The sequence below is a fragment of the Populus trichocarpa genome, chromosome 5 (assembly GCF_000002775.5).
Source record: "Populus trichocarpa isolate Nisqually-1 chromosome 5, P.trichocarpa_v4.1, whole genome shotgun sequence".
In the NCBI taxonomy this organism is placed as follows: domain Eukaryota; kingdom Viridiplantae; phylum Streptophyta; class Magnoliopsida; order Malpighiales; family Salicaceae; genus Populus; species Populus trichocarpa.
In genome coordinates this window covers 23,217,578-23,231,734 of record NC_037289.2, presented here as the reverse complement: position 1 = coordinate 23,231,734, position 14,157 = coordinate 23,217,578, and the positions used below count along the sequence as shown (strand labels likewise).

Genomic DNA, 14,157 nt, shown 5'->3' with positions numbered 1-14,157 from the left:
TCTCTTGGAAGTAACAGGCTTCAGAGTATGCTGAGGGTGCTTCAACACCATGATCGTGAAATTCAATCGGCGGAGATCACATTTTATCTGTCTGGTTAATAAAAACCCATTACCGTTGTTCATAGTTTCATAATCTTTGCTGAAGCAACATGTAAAATATTATTCGGATGGCGTGTAAGTTGAAACTTGAAATACAATGTTTGCCTGCGGTATGGATTGATTACAGTAGTGCCGAACAGCGTCTCTCTCTAGAAATAGAAGCATAGTTTGTTGTCCGCAGTTTCCTTCATATTATTTACTAAAAAAATTCATTTTGTTTTTTTTCTTTGATTTTTTAATCTTGATTCGATTATGTTTGGTTGGGCCTATCAATTCACTACTAAAAATTTAGTTTGGTAATAAATTTTATCAAATCAATATTTTATTAGAAATTTAATCATGTATATAGTGTATTTGACACAATTTACGTTTCAGCTCTTAAGTGCTTTTTAAAAGTGTTTTTGGCTTTAAAAAATATTAAATTGATATTTTTTAGTATTTTTTTTAATTTTGATTTGTTGAAGTAAAAAATAAAAATAAATTATTTTAATATACTTAAAGTAAAAAAATACTTTAAAATCACAATGAAAAAAAAAACCCTTTTTTAAATCAACCGACAAGTAGGGCTGGGAGGCGGGGCTGGGCAACTACGCATAAAACCAGCCTATATTATAGTACTGTAGACTCTAATCCAATACCCAAATGGTTTTTAGACTCTTACTAGTTACATGACCCGCGCGATGCCGTGGGTCAATGGTTTTTGCATAAAAAATATCAAAAAAAGTTAAAATCTAAAAGTATTAGGTCATTTTGCAAAGCTACACCCAAGAGTCTTAGGTGTGGTTGCAACGCCTGACCCAAGAGTAATATTTATAATATTAATAATAACATTAAACTTGCATGACCCAAGTTTAAGTGGGTCTGACTGCAATACCAGACCCAATAGTCTTGGATGTGGATCTGGCTGTAAGGTCGTGTCATAAAAGTGTGTAATTAAATAGATTAATTAAAAAGAAAAAAACAAAGAAAAACAACCAAAAGGAAGAAAAAAATTAATGAAGAAAAAGAAAAAAATCTGAATTAACTGGGTTAACCCGTCAAACTTTGGATTCGTGTCGTGAAAGTTTGATAACTAAATAGAAAAAAAAATTGACAGGTTAACACAAAATTAACTGGGCTAACACGTCAAATCAGGTTAACTCGTCAAACCCGGGATCCGTGTCATGAAAGTTTGATAACTAAATTAAACGAAAAAAATTAATTAAAAAGGAAAAAACCAAACAAAATGGCATTAGCCTTTTCACTGTGGACTCAGTATGCAGTGTACAGTTAAAGACATAAAAACAACAAAAAAGCAAAAAGAAAAAAAAAACTAAAAGCATCAGTCGATAACTAAATAGAAAAAAATTTAATATTGATGAACTAAATTAAATAAAAAAATATTAAATAAAAAGAAACAATAAAAGAAAAAAAAACTTATATGAAGAAAAAAACTAATGAAGAAAAAGAAAAAAAAATCTAAATTAACTGGGTTAACCCGTCAAACCTGAGATCTGTGTCATAAAAGTCTGATAACTAAATAGAAAAAAATTTAATATCAACAAACTAAATAAAAAAATTAATTAAAAAAAAAGGCATCATCCTTTTCATCGTGGACTGCACTGTGCAGTCCACAGTGAAAGACATAAAAAAAAGCAAAAACAAAAACTAAAGGTTTCAGCCTTTTCACTGTGGACTGCATATAATATTAAAAGATGAAATCGGAAGAACAAAACTAATAAGAAAAAAGAAAAAAAATATGAATCAACTAGGTTAACCCGTCAAATCAGGTTAACATGTCAAACCTGGAATTCGTGTCATGAAAATGTGATAACTAAATAGAAAAAAGATTTATTATTAATGAAATAAATTTAAAAAAAGATTAATTAAAAAGGAAAAAGCAAAGAGAAAAAAAAACCTACAGGAAGAAAAAAAACTAATCAAGAAAAAGAAAAAAAATCTGAATAAATTGGGTTAACCCGTCAAACCTGAGATCTATGTCATGAAAGTCTGATAATTAAATAGAAAAAATTTAATATTAAGAAACTAAATTAAAAAAAATAATTAAAAAAAAGACAAAAAAAACTAAAGGCATCAGTTTTTTCACTGTGGATTGTACTGTGTAATCCACAGTAAAAGACTTAAAAAGGAAAAGAGAAAAAAAAAAACAAAGACACGCGCCACGGGTTAAAATTTTTTTCTTGCATAAAAAATATCAAAAAATGCTAAGATCTAAGAGTGTTAGGTCTTTCTGCAAAGATATGCCCAAAAGCCTTTAGTTTAGTTGCAACGCTTGACCCAAGAGTAATATTTATAATATTAATAATAATATTAAACTTACATGACTCAAGTTTAAGTGAGTCTGGCTGCAACACCGGACCCAAAAGCCTTGAATGTAAGTCTAGCTGCAAGGTCGTGTCATAAAAGTGTGATAATTAAATAGATTAATTAAAAAAAACAAAGAAAAAAAAACCAACATGAAAAAAAAACTAATGAAGAAAAAGAAAAGAATCTGAATTAACTGGGTTAACCCGTCAAATCTGGGATTCGTGTCATGAAAGTTTGATAACTAAATATAAAAACAAATTGACGGGTTAACACGTCAAGCCCGGGATACGTGTCATGAAAGTCTGATAATTAAATAGAAAGAAATTTAACATTAAAAAACTAAACTAAACGAAAAAAAATTAATTAAAAAGAAAAAAAGCAAAAAAAATATTCCGTGTTAACTCGTCAAACCAGGTTAACCCGTCAAACCCGGGATCCGTGTCATGAAAGTTTGATAACTAAAAAAAAAAATTAACATTAACAAACTAAATTAAACAAAAAAAGAATTAAAAAAACACAAAAAAAGAATTAAAAAAAAGCTTAGCATTTCACGGTGGACTGCACAGTGAAACACTGAACAATTTTAGTATATGTTATTAATTAAAAAGAAAAAAAGCAAAAAAAAAAATTCAAGTTAACTCATCAAACCAGGTTAACCCGTCAAACCCGGGATCCGTGTCATGAAAATCTGATAACTAAATAAAAAAATTAACATTAACAAACTAAATTAAACAAAAAAAATTAATTAAAAAAAAAAACACAAAGAAAAAAGCAAAAAAAAACCCATAAAGGCATAGAAAAAGAAAAAAAATAAAACAAAAAAAACAGAAAAAAATGAAAAAAATGAAAAAAAAAAAAAACTATTCAATATTTTACTATAAACTTGCACAGTGATATACTGAGCAGTTTTAATTTTTTCTTAATGCAAAACAAAACTTATTACTAGCTGGATTTGCAAATTATAATAGAGGCCACTAGTCTGGACCTGGAGGCCCATTTTCGAATTGGGAGTTTTCTGATCAATTTATTCTGCTGCTCTCCTCGCTTTTACTTCGGAGGCGAGAATATTTTTTGTTCAGTAATGTTCTAGAAAAGTTGATAGCTTAATTATTAAATTTGATAAAATTTACTATGGTAATTCGGTGTTTTGAAGTATGGCTCGAGCCCAGTTGAATTTTAAAAAATAAACTAGTTCAAATTAAATAATTTAATATATTAACCCGTGATTTTGTTAACCAGGTCAAACTAATTTTTTTTTAAATAAGTTAATTTTAATTAATTAATTAATTATTTTTTATTTGAAAAAATATTATTTATTTATTTTTAATTCAAACAATATTATTTTAAGATAAATCTAAATTCACTTGATAAATCATTATCATGCTCTTGCGCCGATTCTATTTAAAACAAAAAGAACTTGATTATCAGAATTTATATAAAAAATTAGAAACTGGGCCTGTGTTGTGTGATATAAAGACAGAAAGAGCCCTGGCTTTTGTATGAGTTAGGGTGCATTTTAAAAAAATGATTTGGGCTAAGGCCTACCTCTAAGAAACTAAGTCTACGGCCACTGTTTACTTTGACTACCTCGGAAACTGAAGAGTGAAGAGGCATGAAACCACAGCAACTCCAAAATACCAAAACGGTGGCTCACTTTTCCACAAGCGAAAGGTAACGCGTAGGCTCCTCTGCAATTCATCATTCGTTTATCAACTTTATCATGCGCGTGATGAGTGAATGCGAGTGGAAGCAAGATAAGAACAATGTCTTCTTTTTAAGGTTGCTAGAAGAATGATCGATACAGTTGTGTGAGTGTCAACGACGTTCGATTCTTCTCCGTCTTTTTTACATGCTTCATTCTGAGATGTTTATTACTGATCACATAATGTCACTCTTTCCTGATGGTTAACATTGCAGATTCTATACTGGGTTCCTGGTAGCTGCAAAGAAAGACTTGTGCCTATAGCCTGTAAGTGGATGGATGTCTGCTGTGCTGTGGGACTGGGATACCACTCCGAACCAAACCCTAAGAGACTCTCAGTAAGTGCCCTTTTTAACCGTTGCATTTGTGCAGGGTTCAATACTTCTCCTAACAATGGCATCATTTCCTATATATTTGGGCATTGCAATACCAATACTAAATTAATAATGTCTTGAATTGCAATATTATTGATCCCATTTTGGAGAAGATTGCTCTTCCCTTTTGAGTGTTCTAAGTGTGCCAGAGAAACGAGAAACTGGCACCATGCTATTGAATTTAGGGGCTGATGTTTTAGCAATTGAACATATACTAGAACCCTTTTAGTATTAATTCTTATTTCCTAATATGATCATATAAATGTATGGTCAAGGCATTTAGGGGAAGAAACAAGAATTTGAAATGTAAGATGCTAAATTCCTTAATTAATAATGTATGAAACAATCAGCTACGTTCTCCGTTCAAATCTCCAGACTGACCTGGTATTAAGTCTAATAGTTTAGAACTTGAGATTTACCCTCATAAACTCGATGCTTCATCATAAAAGCACCTCTTTGTTTGAACTTCTTTTTCGTTGAAAAATATGATGTGTCAGCATGATATGAAAGGAACCTAAATAATTAGAGTTCTATGATAGTCATCCACTAGATGAACACGTACATTGCAAGTTTGAAATCGTTTGATGCTGCTGTCATCATTTTCTCGAATATCATCATTAATTGTGCGCATTTCAGGTGATTCATCAAAGTTTCTATCATTCTAAGCCTTGATCTATACAAGGTCTCAAATTACTCATCTCCATACAATGTCTTGCTATTGAATGGAATCAATTGTCTAGGGCAATCTCATTACTGTAATTTTAATTAGGAGAAACCAATAATGGATTACATATACAATGGAAGCAAATGGTGAGAAACTGGCTTTTATTGATGCAATAGAACATATCCTTCTCTATAATTTGGCAAGAAGGTATGAGGAATGCTTGTAAAGCTTGTGAAGTACTCATGCTTTAAAACTATCATCTATAACCTACTTAAAAGCATATGATTCCTGTAATTGTATACCATGGAAAAAACAGAAGTTCAAGCAAAATTTGAATGCCAGTAGGTTATACATTTTTCGTCCTATAGGATTAAAATAATTAATGAATTTATTTAAGAGTCATGTGTCTTATTCTTGATGCTACTATTAGAGCAGACCATAAATATTTTTATGTTCAGTAAATTCCTAAATAAGTTTTTCGTGTGATTATACAGGGGTTATTACATCTCTAATAGCTAATTAGTTGCATGCTTTGCTGTGATATGACTACTCATGCGCAACAACTTGCGGATCTCATTGACATCGAAAATGTTTCATGAATACATAGAAGTGCCTTATCAAGTGGATGCTGAATGCAACATTCATGCCCTAAATGGGCTCTTGTCGAGTGCGAATAGCCACTGGTGTGTTGCCCACTGATTCTGCCTAGCTATTACACCCACGCAAACGGTGATGAGGACCCTGAATGACCTACTAGGAATCTTCTGTCACCTATGGAAGATTTTCGTAGCTTCTTTGGCTCATAGATCCCAATACCATCTTCTCAAAATTTAATGAGCATGCAATTGAATGCTTTCACCACCTTGGACATTTTATTGTATGGTGGGCTTGGGGTACCCCAGTTAAGGGACCCTTTTCTCACAATGGTGCAGTTTAAAGGGAATGTTAATGGAGACCTGTGACTCCCATGAACGTGGATACTTAAAGTGCAAAAGCAATAAATGAAGAGAGAGAGAGAGAGTCAAAGATGGTTTTGATTGAGGATAGTATTTGAGGTTTCACGCCACAATATATCTTAGATACTAAAACACTTGCTCTACAAGATAAGCATGACATTTTTTTTTGTGAATTGTCATTCCTTTGTTCTTGTTTTGATAGTAGTCCCAGGGTCAAATTCCACCAGGCTTGTGTATTGGTGGCTATTATTGGATATAAGATTATGATATTTTGTTTTGTCCAGGGATATGCTTGTTCCTTGTGCTTTAGGTATCTGGCAACCATTGGAATTGACTGATCTAAGCAAACACACAAGCCATTAAGTTATCTCTTGTGCTTATTCATGTGTATTTGTGTGGATACTGTCCATATGGTTCTTGGTATCTTGTTTCATCCAGGGATTTACATGTTCCATGTGTTATTTGATGTCTGGCAACCATTGGAATCGACTGATCACGCAACTCCATTAGTGGTGAAACTATTGTGTGTTTCGCTTACATATGTGTATTAAAGTGCAAAGTTGTGCTGGTGAACTCTACTTTCTTCTTTGCAATCTCTGGTTAATTAGCAAATAGCTAATGCAAGTACGCAGAACTTTAGGCCATTCTCTTCAGTGCCTTGAACCCTGAACCCTTAACTAACCGAATGGAGTTGGGCATGCATTGGCTAAGACACCTACCTGATTCTTTCTTTCTAGTTTTTTGGGCTTAGACCCACTTCTTTACCAAAAAAAAAAAAAAACTGAATGGCGGCTTGGGTGCATGAAGATTAATCTGGATGAACAGATACGGTTGCATTATATTGATAACTTTGGAAGGAGAAATGTTGCATATAGAGTAGGGTTTTGCTTTCCCAAGTCCTACCTTTCCTCAGTAGAAGCAGATGCTAAAAAGGGGACAATTTGTTGCCTTCCACAATTATCCCCTTTAAGCAACTTGAATTCTCATATCTGGTTTCCAAGCACTACATCAAATCATCTCCCATGCACATAATTTCTAGCAGGAATCGAATTCTGGAGAGCATCTTTTCCCCCTTTTGGGGCGTGCTGGTGCAACACCATTGGTTTAAATACCCGGCATAGCTACAGGTTCATGAAGTACTCGAGTTTTATATTTCTTTTTGATTGCTTGATCAAGGTCGTGTCTGTGATGTTAAATATATAAAATTCTCTAGATAAGGCCTAGGCCAGCATGTGGTTCTATTGATATGGTATTTAATTAGTACTATCAGGTGTCTTTCCAGGAAGATTTTCTTTATGTTTCACAAATTTATCAATTTATAGAGGTAAAGCTAAGCAGAAGCCGAAAAGCAGGAAACAGCCACGCAAAATGAGCAAGGAAGTCAATTTTGACGACTAATTGCCGTAATCATAAATAAAGATTTCCAGTCAAAAAGGAAGAAATTAACGATAGACATCAATGAATAAAAAAATTGATCAAACCCCTTTAATTATTTTTTTGGGTACAGAAAATCTTTACTTATTTAAATTCACTAGACTATGTCACAAGCAAATCTGTGAAATTACATGAACCTATCTAATCATGTAGGGTGTCTTGAAAAAAGCATCGTGAAACTATTTTCACCAAATATCTCTGTCTTAACCTCTTGTATAGTGATATCGTGGTGGGTGGAATCACTTTATGCACCAAAAGAGCCAAACGAAAGCAATAAAGAAGCCCTAGTGCGTCTATCTGCTAGAGAGTGAAGACCAGAAAAAAGCCAACCCACATAGGGCTAGGGGGGTCTTTCCAAGGGGTGGTAGCTGGTTTGGATCTAAATCTCAATCTCATGACTTTAAGAGATAGATGGAACTCCATAACTGGTGTGGTTGTTTTTTTGTCCCCAAAAGCAATTTTATCATTGAGAGCAAGAGTTGGTGATATTAGCTTCGTCTCGAAGGAGGATATGATGGCAAACAGAACCTATCCATAGCGACATACCTAATATATTAGTCGGTCTCAGTGTCTTGGAAGATTTTTTTCGAAAAAAATCCACCCCTCCCTCATCCTCGCAGGAAAAGTTGGGGGAAAAAAAAAGGGGATCAAAGGGGCTGCAGCATTGTTCCAGGATTTTGTATGCTCATCAGGGCATGTCCTCGATTCGGACTGTCAAATTCATGATTTAAAATATCGGTATGTCAGGTCTGTGTCCAAAGACCTACACGCAGAATTTATCGAGATTTCTCTTGAATTCTCATGGGACATTATGGAAAAAGAGAGAACTTAATTCATTAGTCGCAAGGTGCATGTAGCCTATCGTTCAAATATCATATCAGATGAAGAAATTGATGCCCATGCTACGCTGTTTGAATATTTGAGAATTGACATGGTATATGGACTAAGGCAAATAAATCAAGGGCTCAGGACAGGGTACTTGCATAAGCTTCTGCAGATGAAAACGATCGAAGCACTTTCACTGTATTTACAGTTTCATCGTACCTCCACCGCTCTCTCTCCTGTCTCCACTCGTGCCTTCTCGAACTTTTTGTTCAATTATGTGTAGTTTTTTTTATATAATTGCGTCCTTCGGTTAGTTTTCAATTACAATTTAATTTCTTCTAGTCAAAGTTTCCAGTTTTACCCGCTACAAATAAAACCAAAAAAGAATTTTAAAAGGGTAGTTTGGATACTTTAAAAAAATCAACCGTCGATTCTGATCAAGGAACTAAATTATGATTTTTTTTTTAAGAAAAAAAACCTAACTTACAAAATTGGTAAAAAAATAGGGACTAAATAATAATTTAGTCAATGTGGAAGCTGTATAATAATTCAAGACCCGTCTCATTATCAAAAGAAAGACAATTGAGGTTGTTTTCCTTTCCTTCTTCTATCTAAGGGTAGAAGCACTTTATGGTGGGGGCTTAATTATGGAATCCCCATATTTTGAAAGACGTTTCATATCAGTACTCATAAACTTCTATTTGTTTTTAATATACCCTTGGATCGAAGGCTATCTACATTCTGCACCCCCCAAAAGTTAATCAAATACAACAAACTCATTATTATTTTATCTTATTTTCAAATTTACCCTAAAATTAAATCTCATTTTGGCAATCCCATTTCCAAAATCCCTATCCCGTCCCTGCTTCTACAGTATAACATGCCTAATTGCCTGGAGCGGGTGAAAGACTCAACAATGACCCACTCACAAGTAGGGGCAGAGACTCAGTTACTGACTCGTGTTTGCAAAATCAGAGGCAGCTTTGTAAGCTTCAAGATGAAAGATTCAACACTTAAAACTGGAATGAATCTCTGGACCTTTTGAATGGTAACCAAATGCTAATGGTAAGATTCAAGCAGAGCTGGAACGACATTGAAGATGACTTAAAATGAGCAACCAATTTGAGAGATTGAATCATCGAAACAAAGGCAACATTGTCCATGCAAATTGATTAATGGGAACACAAAGCTTCACGTTGTCCTCAAAGTGCTCAGCATGATGTTATGGCGTGAGGAAAATAGTTAGATTCATTCATCTAGCTTATGATCACTCTCGTTGACATTCAATGCTCTCGTGTATTGTCTTAATCATGGTGTTTAAATTAAAATAAATTTTGAGCTATATAAATATACTATATGGAATTGTTGAGGACGATATTTTTTCCATTAATTTCCTCAATTAAGTGTGGAGAGCCAAACCTAAACATCTCATTTATTTTCTTGAGAAGCAAGCATTGCTATTGGTTTTTTTTTTTTAATATGTATTATTTATTAGAAAATAATATAAATCATGTCTTTGGGCTTTACTGGCCAAACAGTCACGAGTTCGAATTTTATCATTTTCATTCTCTTTTCTAATTAAAACTAATGAATAGCACAAGTACAGTGAGCTTGTGCAAGTTTCAAGTCTGAAGAGCTTTTACTTGAGGGAATGTATTAAAAAATAATATAAATTATATCTTGGAGTCTCACTTAATAATTTAAACTTTTGAGTTGAGATAATTTTTTGACATTAATAAATTACTTGTTCATTGATTTTTCTTTTAATAATCAAGATTTATCATATATCAATTTTCATATATTAAAACTAAACATATCAACTTTCATATATCAAGACTAATAATATCAAATTGCTTTCATAATTATGTCCATGTCAATAATATCTAGAGCCTCATTATGGATCTCAAAACCATCTTTATTGCTACTATTCCTTATTTTTAAGGTTAATTCACAAACTTACCTTGCAGTTAAGTTTAGAAGGGCATTATATTGGATAATTACACGCATTAAGGAGAAGCTGCGCATGCTTGCGTGCTTGAAAACTCATAATTAAGCAGGTACTTACTATTTAAGATGAGTTAATTACGCAAATATAAGAAAGGTCAAGGACAGGGCCAACTTGACTACCACAATTAACAATAATTTCCTGCATTTTTTTAACTTTCAAGCTAATATACATCTGCTCTTCTCTCCACGCCTTGTTGAGAGCTAGCTAGCTGAAGTGATAAAGTACTGTAGAGGTCATGCATGGTTAGCCAAAACATATGACAGATCTTTAATCAGTTTCTGATAATGAAGTTTAAGGAAGATTCAAGCAAGCATCACATGGCTGTACCAAACAATTATAAAGTATGGTTTCTTGGGTAGGGATTGTAAGCTTAGCCGGTGGTGCGATTTTGGACCACACCCTACCTCTCTATATGCACATGTAATGTTGGTGTCACCTATAAAAAAGAAAAAGGAAAAAACAATTCTTAGCTATTTTTGCATGGGATTATACCATGCAAGAAAATATCCATTTTGATCCATAGAGTATATTCTCTTTTCATATTAAAATTAATTTTTTATGATTATTTTATGTTGCGTTTGGTTAATATTTCAGAATAGAAAAAACATAGATATTAATGATAAAAATAACAGAGACAATAATTAAAAACAAAAATATATTAAGTTAAAGAAACACAAATAAAGATATAAAATAAATTTGTTTTTAAGATGGTTTTTGAGAGAATTTTTACATTTTAAAAATAAAAAAAATACAAAAAACATGTTTATTGTCTTCTTATTTTTGTTTTTTCTATCTACAAAAAAATATAACCGAACGCTACAATATTCTATTAACATCGTCCACAATTTACTTTTAAATTTATTGGGAAGATAAATTTAGTAATGGCATATTCAAGTTTGTGTGTGTGTGTGTGTGTGTGTGTGTGTGTGTGTGTGTATTAAGGAGAGGATATCTTGATGAAATTCCATAAGCAATCGCTTGAGGTGGTATCTTTCTACTTTTCCTATAACGAGGCAGAAACATAGACAAATGCAAGTCCACTACCCTCTTTTCTAATTTCTCCTTTGCCCTACCATTCTGAATACTTGGGATCTCTTACTTTCTGCTCCGAAAACCAAATAAAGGATGATAATTAAAGATCCCATGTTTCTCAACCTTTTTCTATTTAAAAAAGCATCACCACTACAGAAGCATCATTACCATGTCAAAATTCTTGCCTTTTACTTTTAATGAAAGGAAATAAAATCTCAAGGTGTTTAATTAATTTAAATTTAAGTCAAACAACCGACTAGTCGACTCAAACCTCGAACAGGCAGACACACAGGCTTTGAAGATTCTCTCGTGCTAACAAAATCCACTCTAGCTGTCAGGCATGTACTTATGTGACCCAAAAGAGAATGAAGCTGGGCAAATGCAATTAAGATCACAACTGGAATGGTCAGGGCGGTGTCCGACCGGTTCATGCAGGCAGCGTCAGACCAAGTTCTTCTCTTACAAGACCCAACTTTTATTATTATATCTTATGCATACGAACATATGAGCTTGTAGTAAAAGCATTTGGTGTCAGATAGAAACACTTTATAAACATGAAAAGGCTTAACATATTCTTCCTGGGCAGGACCTCGTCTTTTGAATTTTAGAATGATGGTGGTCTCAATTGAGGGGGGGCAGCATGTCTCTTAAAGCAATTTGATCTCAGAACACAGCCCATATTTGTGCTCGCTCTGGGAGTGGGAACCTTGGTGGAAACACTTCATTAGGACCCTTCGAGAGTAGGATCAGTTTCTTATAGAACTAATCATATTTTAACCTTTAATTCTCCTACCTGAGATCGACTACTACATTACAGTGTTATTTCTTCGTTTATGTTATATAGTACAAGCCAGTTATATAAAAAGGACCGCTAACAAAAAAGATGGATTCCTCCTGTTGGCAGCTACTTTTTATTTATACTATGGTCCTTTACCAAAGTGATATGCATTTTTTTTTTGCCTTTCTAACAATGGTGGACCTGCATCTAAATGAGCTTTCATCTCTCTCTCTTTTTATATATATATATATAAAGAGAGATATTGAAAATAAATATGGGATAGAGAATAAAGATCTCAAACCCTTTGTTTAAAGGATTTATAATCTATTTATAGCACATGAGTCTTTTTCTGGAGATAATGGACTAAAGTGTAATATTATTACTCTGATAATATTAAAAATAAAAAATATCCTTGGCATATGTAGTAATGTTAATCAAATATAGTTGGTCTTTAAAGGACTTTACACACTATCTCTCACACAACATTAATATCGATGGGAATATGGTGGATTCTTGGATGACTTTTATATATCTAATGAGTGTAGAAAGAGTAAGATCCAAAATATAGCTGGGTCCAAAAGAGTTAGATCATTCCCTTAATTGAGCCCAAGAAAGGTTTGGACCTTTCCTTGGTCGAGCCCAAAGGAAGTTGGTCCTACCATTGGTTGAGCTCCAATATATAGATGTTTTTTTTAGGGGGGTTTAGGCTCTTAAATTTGAGTTTATCAGTAGCTCCCCAAGTCTTTGTGATATTTATACACAAAGACTTGTAAGAGTACTAGGTACGATGAGTTTGTCGATTTTTTTTATGAGAAGTGGGGTAAAGACTCACTACAACATTATCCAGTTTTACCGACGGACTCATTCCGTCGGTGACAGCAATGACATCCGTCGGTGAAAATAATACCGACGGACTCACCGACGGAACACGTCCGTCGGTATAACAGTCGTCGGTAAATCCCATTTTCATCGCTAATTTTGTCGCAAATAAAAAAAACCACCCACCGACGGTAATACAGACGGATACGCGCGCGCCAAAAAAAAGTTTCCCGCGGGAACATTATCGACGGAATAAATCCGTCGGTAATTGCAAGGGTAATTGCCGACGACATTACCGACGGAAAATCCGTCGGTAATTATGGCATGGCTTGTAATTTTATTGCAACTCTCTGTGTAATACCGACGGATATTATCCGTCGGTGATGCCGTCGGTAATTATGGCATGGATGGTAATTGTTCGGCAACTCTCTGTTAAATACCGACGGATATTATCCGTCGGTAAGTATTTAAAATATATATAAAAAATAATTTATTAATTGTAAAAAACCTTAATAAACAAATAAAAATGCATTAAACATTAAAAATGTAAAAGTAATAATATTCATTACAAATTTAATGTGTTTAAAAAACAAAATTAAACTAGAATAGCGGCGGAGCTGGAGGAGGAGGAGGTTGGTTGTTCCCGGGACCATACGGTCAAAAAGAAGCTGCACAAGTATCGTCACCCATCTTTGATCTCATCTCCATGACTATTTGACGGAGCTCATCATAATTCGTCGAGAGTTGTTGATATTGTTGTTTCAACGCAATGAACTCCTCAGACTGGGTGTTCGATACTGATGGAGAGCTTCCAACAGTTGAGACACTACGAGTCGAACGCAAGTTGTCAGCCGTAGTGTTGGAGAGCCCGTAGACCCTATTTTTATCGGGTCCACCAGACGATCCCGCCTCCATCCACAAATCTGGATCGAAATCTGGATAGGTCGACGGATTGTCCCCATATCTCTCCCTCAACTGATTATTATAGGTCTCCTGAAAATAATAAAAAAAAGTAATCATCATATTCAATACAATAAACATAATAACTTACATAATAACTTACAAAATAAAATGGTTGAACAAACATACCACGAAATGCTGAGCACGGTTATCAACGAACTGTTGCGCCCCCTTCTGGCGGTCTTGACTCCGCACATGC

At 33.9% G+C, this 14,157-nt stretch overlaps 1 long non-coding RNA gene across 1 annotated transcript; it reads left to right on the top strand.

Annotated features, from left to right (window-relative positions):
* The first annotated feature begins 3,875 nt into the window (after window positions 1–3,875).
* Window positions 3,876–6,469, top strand: LOC112327543 (uncharacterized). The gene is made up of 3 exons (XR_002981844.2): window positions 3,876–4,214; window positions 4,324–4,446; window positions 5,641–6,469. It is a non-coding gene; the product is annotated as an uncharacterized LOC112327543 (long non-coding RNA).
* The last annotated feature ends 7,688 nt before the right edge of the window (window positions 6,470–14,157 follow it).